Raw genomic sequence first — 10,213 nt, forward strand, 5'->3', positions numbered from 1 at the left:
TAGGGTGATGCCACACCTCACAACCCAAACGAAATAAAATCAATACGGACAATGAGCTGGGATTTCCATCAACAAAGACTACAAATCAACATTAACGGTTCCACTCCGATGTGGGGTTTACAAAATGGTTTCAATAACATACCTTAAGTCTAAGCAAGACTCAACACAACTAGGTAAACACCCAATCTATATATAGCCCTCAAGCTAAAAGCTAATTCAACTTAATTTCTAAGGCATTTACTCCGAGTTGCCACACAAACCCTGCACTAGTATTACGGCGACTTATAAGGTCCGCCCTGAATGCAACCATGATTCGACTAACACAACTCAGGGGATACTTAAAACAACAGTGTTATTCCCTTGGCCAACCAACAAGAGATCCTACTTCTCTTCTAAGACTTATCACACATTAAGCATAAGGAAACACTCTCCAAGGTTTAGAAAACAAACTCATAATTCATTCCAACTCACCCAATTGCAAGAAAAAGAGAGCCTAGTTCTCGAAGCTACCCAAATTACACAAAGATGAAACCAACTACCATTCCAAACTGCCTATGGGCCAAAAAAATTTAAAATCTAGATTACACTGCCAAACTATCACACTCGTAGAGCCATTCCAAGGCTCCATTTGGAAACCACTAGACTAGCCAACCAAACATAAGATGTCCCTAAAGGGAAAATACAACCATGGCTCAAAACACAACTCATTCCCTTTAGGATAATTTTGTTACCAACGAGTATTAGACACTCCCTCCATTGACACCCAGGGACAAAACAATTAAATAAATAAAGGCAACAACAATTATGAATATTGTCCATTTCCAATCTCATCTTCAAACCTTACATAGTTTGCACTTTATAGATTCTACAACCAAATCTCAAAACAATCAATCCCTCTTGGGAAATACACCCCTTACCACCATTCACAATCCTTACCATGTCAAGGCCACGCCTCTTTCCAGATACACACAAGGGTATACAACCCAAGCTTCAGGAACAACTGCACACATACCCAAGTAAATAGAACAATTTCAAAATCATTCAAGGCCACACATATTCCATCCATAACATTTAGCATCAACACCTCCCACTGAGGTACATTTTCATGTTTCAACATGAAACTCAACATATGCACATCAAGTAGCATAAAATCACATAGCCACATAACAAATAATGGGTTGTCACTACGAAGATGGTTAGTCATTCTAGAAATCCTTTTAGACCTCATATTAGAAATCACGTTGATCAGGTGCATTTCCAATGAGATTCCTAAGAAAATTTATGGACCCGACACAACACCCTCGAGACTCAACCCCATGCCCATACAAACATATAACATCTTACCACATAAGCATGTTATCACATAGAAACGTCGCTCACAATCCCGAGGTAAACCCAACTGTGGTCAAAACCACTTCCCACGAGCCAAGGTATTCAAACCTAGTTCGCTCTGATACCATGTTGTCAAGCCCATATTTTATTACTCGGATAACATTACCAATATTAATTAATTAAATCCATTTACAAATAACATTTCATCCTTGGATGAACTGATGAATAAATAAATACACATATTCCCTCTCGTGATACAATAAAGACATTTACATATGAATAAAAGGAATGCCCTGAGGCTTACAATAAAAGAGAGGACACTACTCTTTACAAAAAAAAAAAAAAAATTAGCACTTAGCCAAACAACAAATGAAGTAGTACAATCCATCACTACATTACACTTATGAAATGGTAAAAACCATTGTTTGATCTTCAAATCCGAAATGCATTCCCTGTACACATGTACAGGCAGGGGGTGAGTAAGCTGACCGAACAATCTCATATTAAAACATTAAAGGATATGCGGGTACAAAGATACTCCTACATATACGTGAAATCATATCATGTCAAAACCGTATGATTTTATTACATAATCTCTTAAATCCAATTTATTTAATTAACGATAATAAGTTAACTTAAATAAATAAACATGTTTCAATAGCAACATGACATCCTTTTCAATTCATTCAATTATCTCATTATCAATTGAATCAATTGATTAAACAATTCATCAAATCCATTTTATATGGTCTTATGAGATGAATGCATATGCATGTCATGCTCAAAATATTTTTCTCATCTTTTGAAATCTTATGCGCAATGCCAATTTGAAAATACATTAATCCAACAATTTCAATAAAATTTCAAGATGGTAAATACGACTCAGGTAATCCCTACGTTGGTGTCTGCAAGTAGACTATACAAGTACTACCAATTCATTTCCAGTTCATATATGCTACTCAATTCATGAGTTAAATTCATTATCTTTCAACAACCAAAATGAGACTACAACTCAATGATTTTCCAATTATGCAAAACTCACACGAACACTTCAAACCTGCCATTTTGTGGATATTTCTTCCGAAGGAATCGGCACCCATTTATATATAAAATTTCGGGTCCTTCACCCAGGACACTCCGGCCAACTTGCTTTAAATGGAGTCCATCCCCTTTCTCCTCCCAAACAAATATACATATGCAATGTATTTATAAACATAATCACATATGGAGTACATCTCCTTTCTCCTCCAAATAAACATACATATACAATGTATTTATAAACATAGTCATATATGGAGTACATCTCCTTTCTCCTCTCAATAAGCATACATATACAATGTATTTATAACATGGTCATATTCAATGACACCAACAATGAATTAACATCAAATTGCCTAATCCTCATGCAATTTCTACAACAATCATAGCTATCCTCCACCGATAGCCCAATACAATTATTTCTAAAAGATGTTGAATCTCAAAATACATAGTTGTTTCAAAACTTCCATAGGTGAGATATTACATATCCAATATCACCATTTATAACCACAACCTTCTAATTTCACATTTTCAATGTTAATCCCAATTATTTATACAAAATAATAATTTAAGCAAAATTAGGGCAAAATCTCCCTCTATCCCAAATATCAACCCAAACACCAAAATTAACTATTTTGGCACAACATGATCTTATAATCAAGCATCATACTCATTTACCTCATATTCATCAAATACCCCTCTTTTCATTCACACCCAAATCCTAGATTTGTCCCAACCACAAGCATATCTCATCATTTATACACAATAGCAAATAACTAAGCTAAAAACCATACTAGAGTGTAGAAATTCCCTACAAATTAAATATTACCATTACCATCCTACCATGCCAAAAGTTATGGTATAATCTTAATAACACACTTTTAACCATAATGGATATAACCTTTTAACCAAAACTAATTTAATCCACTAAATTAGTAAGTTTATTATATTCAAAAATTTTCAAATTAATAATACCAAACTTAACTTCACAGGCCTCATCCCTCAAACATAACTATATTTCAACTTAACTATTTTTCATGCCAAGCTATTTAAAAAGATAATATTTTTACCAAATTTTCTATCAATAACAATTTCACAACTTTTTCTAAAATTACTTAACCAACATGATATTTACATCAAAAATTATGAAATATGCCCAATAGTAACATTTTCAAGATTATGAGTTCGAAATCCACATTTCACATTTTTATTTTCATAAAAATGAACACAACTTAATCATCAATCTATCATCTTTTATAAAATGTCATGGATATAAGACTTTTAGAGTTTTTAATCCCAAAAGAACTCTATAATTCCTACTTAAGAATTTACTCCATATTCCTCAACAGTAATTTATTTTTCTCAAAAATAAATTCCATATCAAAGTGTAGACCGCCCGAACTCCGCTCCGCGCGCGAGGGCGCGAATCGTAGTTCGTAGCTACTACAGTTTGGACTCATATCACGGTTCTGAATCTAATCTCACAAAGCGCAATGTAAGACTGATAAATCATCAAAGAGTCCAAATCCGACAAATCATTTTGGAAAATCGATTTTAATCAAAAAGCGCCAAACATGGATTGCTTTGCCAGATTTCAGAGTCACCACCTAAATATTTTGTTTTGGGAAATTTAGGAAACCCTGACTCGTGCCTAAGGCCACGTGTCCATCATCACCAAAGTTGCCTCGGCTCGGGAACTTGGGTACGATGGGGAAAGGTCATGAAATGAGCACCCCCGCTCGCCCGATCAAAGATCAGCCTTTACTAACATGATATGTTGTTTTTGAAAACACATGTGTTCTTATTCTGGTTTATTAGCTAGCTTACTATGTGATGCGCACAGCATACAAGTATAGACTGAATCACTCGATTTGGAACAAAACATCTCATGCTTGTTTGTTTGAAAAAAGGTTTGAAAGTGCTACTTGTAAGTAGGCTAAGTCGCAGATTTTACCACTCTCAAGTAGGCTTAAAACGCACATTTTGATGAATTATTCCAATTCAAGCAATGAAGCCTTCGTCCACAAGCATTCATAACAGTTAAGCAAATAGCCTCATGGCAAGCATGCTGTCATGGCAACACTTACACGCATGCAAGGATGCTAAAGCATAAACACTCACTGAGTACTCCGAGCCAAAACAACAAACTAGTTAGAAAACAATGCATGCTCCTAACTATGTCAACAATGCCTAATGCAACACATGCAATATGCGACTAAGATAGGCTCGACTATTCTAAGATGCCATGTGAATGCAACACTCAGTAACATGCTTTGAAACACGTATTCAAGAAAGTGTATTGAAATGCAATGCAGTTTGTATGATGCGCCGAGCCCCGTGCATGAAAAATAGATGAATGATGCACGCATGCGAGCATAAGGTATGCTAATTGAAATATGCCCTAAAACTAACCACTGAAAAGTAGATAAGTAAAAGGGAGAAAGAAATGGGGGTTGGAAGACATGCATCACACACACGCACACTTATTACAACGGTTGTGCCCTCTCGACGGAGGGTCCGAATAATAAGCTAACTAGCTAATCTAAGCTAATTAAACTAATTATTACAAAATGAAACTAATTAACTAATCCTAGTTAACTAATTAGTTATTACAACACAAATGAATAGCTAATTACATTAACTACTTAAAGTACAAAACCAAATAGCTAACTAAGCTAAGCAACTAAGTAAAGTAGTGACGAGATGTCCTCAGGGCGAGAAGTGCATGCATGCTCGGCCGCCTCATTTGGAAATCCATCGCAATGCCCCAATTTGCCTCTATTTGCATTTGTTCTCAGAACTCTGTACAAAGCTCCAAATAGCTTCTACTCCATCATGGGAACCTCCAGGAACATGGCTGACCACTTATTGGTATTGTCCACCACCTGCTGACCACTTACCTTTGCTGCAGACTAGAAAAAGTGGTCGGCTAGCCACTTTTACTAGTCTGCCGACCACTTATTCTGGCACACTTCCAGTTTGCTGCAACAAAGAACAAAATGGGGCACATCAGTGTATTTGCAAGGTATGTGTGCACAACCACCCTCCCTATCATTTCTTAGGCTCAAGGGAGTGCGGTTCTCGACTCTCTGGCCACCAACCGAGCATCATAATGCACGATGGCCGAGAAGCCAAGATTACACAATCAATGTGAATAAATGCACAAATAATACATAAAGCCTTAACCTCTATCATGCATGACCAAGAGGTTCGGCGATCGAGAATTGAGGCACGTTTCATCACTTCAAGTATGAAACGTCCCTCGTTTCTCGTGTTTGGATTGACGTCCAATCCAAACACATGCAATGCATGCATGATCAACTTATCAAATCTAATGGCACGCGAACACAATGCAATGCATGCAAATATAATGGACATGGCAAGGGCTATGTAATGAAACACTTAATGGACCAAACCAATCTCAAACAAGCTTCATGCATGCCAAGACAATGGCTAAAACATGCTGAAAATGAAGTCCAAAAGCATATACAAGCATGCATACCAATTGGCTCAAGAATTAAGCCATTAAGATGTGACTCTTGAGAGCACTTAAGGAGTGAAAAACATGGAAGTGTGACAACACTATGAGCTCTGAAATCATGTATGAAATGGTGCCAAACCACTCAAACAACACAAGTATGGCATGCAAGAGCCCTCAAACACAAGGCCACCAAAAGGGACTACACAAGAAGCATGCAATGCATGGTACAAATGAATGAACCAGCCAGAAACAGAGCTCAAATAGGTCAAAACAAAGACCAAGACATGCTAAGATGGGAGCTCCAAAGTCTAGGCATGCATGCATACAAGCTAGGCCACAAACAAAGCAACAATGCATGAGCCTTGAAAGCATTCAAAGAGTGAAAGAAGTGAGAACATGGCAATGCTATATGCTCTGAAATAACATGGTAGATGATGCCAAATCATGCACATGTGACAAATGAAGCATGCTATGGTACTCAAAACTCAAAGCTAGCAAGGTCAATTGCACTACAACTATGCAATACATGAACCATATAGCCAGGGCAACCCAAAACAATCCTAGAGCATGTCAAAATGATGCTAAAACATGTATGGACTAGAGCTAACACATGCTAGCATGAAGGGCATGAAGCATGAAGTATGCAAGGCCAATAAGGAGGAGTACACTACACCTACCAAAACCAAGCATGAGATGACTTCACCAACAAAAATCAGAGTTGCATTATGGCAAAAGAAGACCAAAAACACACTGAAATGGTGGCTCAAAAGCCTAGTCAAGATGGCATACACAATGGCTCATTTTTAAGGCATAAAGCACAACCTCTCCAATGCATTAAAAGAGTGACACATGCGAGTGTATGACCATACTACATGCACTGAAATCTCATATCAATGATGCCAAATCATGTGAATAGTCCAAGTAATGCATGCTAGTGGCTTGGAAACTCGAAGCTAGTGAGCATGAATGAACTATAGCTATATGCATGGCCCAAAACACTTAAATCAGAGCTTAAGCATGGTAAAACATGAACAAAAACTTCTTTCAGTAGAGCCAAAACATGCTAGAATGATGGTCCAAAAGCATGATGCATGTTAGGCTAGAATGAAAGATTACACTACAAGTGTAGAATGCATGCAAGTGGTGACTCAACCAAGCTAAAACAGAGGTATGCCATGCTGAAATAAGGTCAAAAATATGCTGAGATGGGGCCAACATATGCTAGATAAACATGCTCAAACATGAGGCCAATAAGGCAAGCATTCAAAATACAAGGAGAGGGGATGACCCCCTCCTATTTGGGACCTCAAAACACACTTTCCACCACTGACATTCCTCTGAGTTTCAGTGGTGAGATGGGCAAAAAGAAATGGTCCCAATAGCTTACAAGGATAGCACACAAACAAGGCCAAACAAGGCACAAGAGGGGGTAGACCAACCCCAACACCAACAAGACCTCAAACAAACATTTCAAGCATGTGAAATCAGAACTTTTTGCAGTAGAAATTCAAGCCAAAATAAGTATGGAAATAGGTCCAAAAGCTTAATCAAAATAAAGCTTTAAAGGGCTAGTTGACTCACCCTTGAAGAACAACTTCAAAGATGCAACTCCAGCAGCTTTTCTGAGCTCAAACTAATCCAAAAACAACAAAACCAGCTTCTAGGTGCCTCAGCTCCAAGAGTATGGTGTTTCACTATGTGTTTGTGTGAAAAAGTGTGAAGAAACTACACTTTTGAGCACAAATATGAAGAGAAAGAGCAATATAGAGATAGATGGTATATGTATAGCTCAAGCAAGTTTTTTTTGAACCTAGAGAAAGGAGAGAGGGCCTCCCTTATACAGAAAAACAAGCCTCAAGCTTGTTGAACAAGCTTGAAGCTAGATGCAATCCCTCCATTTCTGTGCTTACCAGCTGTCACAGCTGGCACCAAAATATCTTCAAAAAGATGCAGGAAAGCTGCCGACCACTTGAAGTGGTCGGCCAGTTACTTACACTGGTCGGCTAACCAGTGAAAGTGGTCTCCCAGAGAGAAAAGTGATCTCCCAGGGAGGGGAGTGGTCTGCACACAAAAACCAAGGTGGTGGCATGGTGGCCGACCACTTTTGGTGGTCCAAAGACCACCAAGACCAGTTGGCCGACCAGAAAACTGGTTGGCGGGGAAGAAAAGTGGTTTCTAGGGAGAGAAACTGGTCTTCAACCCTTATTCCACCCTCCAAGCAAGGAAAACAAGGTTTGTGCCAAAAACAACCCAAAAAGGATGAAAGACGAAAGTTTGCGGGACAAGGCGCGCAGCCGGAAGCCTCGAACACTAGTCTACGGGAATCAAAAGTGGTCTATGAGAGAAAAGTGGTCTACGACCACAAAAAGTAGTCTCCCATACCTCAGTGTCCCTCTAGGCAAAGGCAACAAGGCATGGTTTGAAAACCAAGCCAAGAGGAGAACATTAAACGGTCCCGAGACAAGGCGTGCGGCCGAAGACTCCAGAAACTGAAAACTAGCCTACAAGAGGGAAAATTAATCTATGACCACAAAAAGTGGTCTACAGACCTCTCTCTCCCTCCAGGTAAGGGCAACATGGCATGGTGCACAAACCAAGCCAAAACACAAAGAGTTTGGAGGCCCGGAAACAAGGCACGCAGCTAAAAACTCTGGAAACTCGAAACAAGCACAAACATGCACAATCATCGAGTGCTCAATCAATGACGTCTGAGTCTTAAGGTTGGTCAAAAATGGGGTGTCTACAGTTGCCCCTCTTTGACAGAACTCGAAAGTCAAGAAGTGACGGGAGTGAATACCAAAGCCCAGAAACGACCCATTTTTGACAAGGTCGAAGACTTAGACCAACAGGTAAGATAACAAAGAGATGCGCCCACAGGCTGGGGCAAGATGCAAATGACATGCACAATGCCGAATCATAACTTATGATCATGCAAAGAGAGCTGTGCTGAAGCAATTATGCAAAATAAATGCAACAGTTTAAGCAAGCGAGTAAGAAATAATAGTCCCACACATTCCAGCAGAAAGGATGTAAGAAAATTATGCAATTCTCACTGCATCTCACGCAGAGAAGGTTAAAAGCGACTACCGAGAATACCCAGAGTCTCAAACACAACATCTCTCAACGTATCACACGCGGGAGAGGGAAAAGCAACATCTCTCAGCGTGTCACACGCAGGAGAGGAAAGAATAACATTTTTCAGCGTATCACACGCAAGAGAAGGAAAGGGCAACACTTTTGAGCGTATCACACGCAAGAGAAGGAAACGGCAACACTTCTCAGCGTATTACACGCCAGAGAAGGAAAGGTATACCGCTCAGCGTATCACATGTAAGAGTGGAAAAGTTGAAATAACCCTCACGCTATCCTAACCATACTCATATGCATTCATGTGATTCTGTCTTGTAAGCTTGCGTTTCAAGTCTTGCCCTTGTTCGTTTAAGTGTTACAGCATGTTTTGTACCTTGCTTTGTGTGAGTTTAGCCGAGGTCGTCTTCAGTCTAGAATTATCTTGGAACCACTTTGTTTGACCTCTACCTTCGACTTGACATATTGGTCAAGATGTCATTATCTAGGCCGAGGTGTTCATCACCAAGGCCGAGGTGTGAATCATCTAGGCCGAGATGTTACCTTTGCACCTAAGTGATCTTGTCCCGGAGTGGTATGACCTAGACCGAGGTGTGGCACATCTAGGCCAAGGTGTGGCACAGCTTAGTCAAGTGTTGTCCTTCCTAGCCGAGGTCATTGTTCCCTTACTTGCCGATGCCTTGCTTTTAGCCGAGATCATTGCCTACTGAAGTGCCCATGCCATCTTGCTTGTTGAACACACTTTGTCATAGGCTTGTCTTGTCACTCAGCCACCTCTCTATGTAGCACCAACCAGCCGCTGCCACATGCCCCTGTAGAGGGTTAAGTCAGCCAGTAGACCTAGAAATGTATCATTTTGCTATATGTCTTTGTTTGTGAGGAGAGAGAAGCTCTAGAAGAAGAAGAAGTTTAGAGTGAGAGAGTGGGCTTTCGAGCTTGATTCCTAGAGATCAAACCATTAGATTCGCGTATTGAGGTTAGATTCTTGATTTACTCTTGTCGTTCTTATTGATCATCTAGCTACATTGCACGATCGAACCTCTCCTGCATGTCATGCATCGATTTAAAGTTGGTTTAGGAAGAGAAAATAGTGTTCATGTGTTCTTGAAGAAAAAATCTTGTTTGATCTGAAAGTTTGCATTAAGATTCATGTTTTTGTGTTTGTTCTCACAAGATCCTTGAATATGGGTACCCAGGTCCATGTTTTTGAACTCATAGCATGAAATCTCAGACTTTTGTAATAGCAAGTTATGATCCTTGCATCCATCTTCCTCA

Source organism: Camellia sinensis, chromosome 7 (assembly GCF_055761805.1).
Source record: "Camellia sinensis isolate YWXY chromosome 7, ASM5576180v1, whole genome shotgun sequence".
NCBI lineage: Eukaryota > Viridiplantae > Streptophyta > Magnoliopsida > Ericales > Theaceae > Camellia > Camellia sinensis.